We start from the raw sequence: 929 nt of genomic DNA, 5'->3' as shown, positions 1-929 counted from the left end.
ACGCGACACACATACACGCAAACACAAACACGCGAAACACATACACGCAACACACATACACGCAACACACACACGCGACACACATACACGCGGCACACATACACGCAACACACATACACGCATACACACATACACGCAACACACACACGTGCGATACACATACACGCGGTACACACACACGCAGCACACATACACGCATACACATACACGCGACACACATACACGCAACACACATACACGCAACACACACACGCGACACACATACACGCGGCACACATGCACGCGATACACATACACGCGGCACACATACACGCGGTACACATACACGCGGCACACATACACGCGGTACACATACACGCGACACACATACACGCGGTACACATACACGCAGCACATATACACGCATACACACATACACGCAACACACACACGCGACACGCATACACGCGGCACACACACACGCAGCACACATACACGCAGCACACATACACGCGGCACACATACACGCGGCACACATACACGCGGTACACATACACGCGACACACATACACGCGACACACATACACGCAGCACACATACACGCATACACATATACACGCGACACACATACACGCGACACACATACACGCAGCACACATACACGCATACACATATACACGCGACACACGTACACGCGACACACATACACGCAGCACACATACACGCGATACACATACACGCGACACACATACACGCGGCACACATACACGCGGTACACATACACGCGATACACATACACGCGACACACATGCACGCAGCACACATACACGCGACACACATGCACGCATACACACATACACGCAACACACACACGCGCGATACACATAAACGCAGCACACATACACGCGACACACATACACGCATCACACACACGCGATACACATACACGC

The sequence above is a fragment of the Priapulus caudatus genome, unplaced genomic scaffold (genome assembly GCF_000485595.1).
Source record: "Priapulus caudatus unplaced genomic scaffold, Priapulus_caudatus-5.0.1 Scaffold72, whole genome shotgun sequence".
Taxonomy (NCBI): Eukaryota; Metazoa; Priapulida; class Priapulimorpha; order Priapulimorphida; family Priapulidae; genus Priapulus; species Priapulus caudatus.
The sequence above is the reverse complement of the archived record's forward strand: the minus strand, read 5'-3'. Positions refer to the sequence as shown.